At 25.5% G+C, this 427-nt stretch overlaps 1 non-coding gene across 1 annotated transcript; it reads left to right on the forward strand.

Annotated features, from left to right (window-relative positions):
• Positions 1-354: 354 nt before the first annotated feature.
• Positions 355-427, forward strand: Trnak-uuu (transfer RNA lysine (anticodon UUU)). The gene has a single exon. It is a non-coding gene; the product is annotated as a tRNA-Lys (tRNA).

Below are 427 nucleotides of genomic sequence, written 5' to 3' on the forward strand. Positions count from 1 at the left end.
GTTAATAAATGATTAACCAATTTATTTAATAATTATTGTTTTCTTACTATTTTAATAAAATGAATTTTATTGTGTATAATACTGGAATATGGAATTAACCTCGATTGATTGCAATGATAATTTACATTTTATATTTTTTGTTTGGATGTTTTGATTTCCATTCTGGAAAATAAATAGCAAGTATAAGATGTAATTCTCAATATAAATGTATAAATCTTAATTCCACATAAAAATATTAATCTAGTTTATAATTTAATACTAATAAATTGTTGTAAAATTGTAATTTAATACAAACATTTTTTATTTTTATTTCCTATCCGTTATTATTCTACTTTTTAGACACTATCTTTATCAGCCCGGGTAGCTCAGTCGGTAGAGCATTGGACTTTTAATCCAAGGGTCCAGGGTTCAAGTCCCTGCTCGGGCG

This window comes from Diabrotica virgifera, chromosome 8 (assembly GCF_917563875.1).
Source record: "Diabrotica virgifera virgifera chromosome 8, PGI_DIABVI_V3a".
NCBI lineage: Eukaryota > Metazoa > Arthropoda > Insecta > Coleoptera > Chrysomelidae > Diabrotica > Diabrotica virgifera.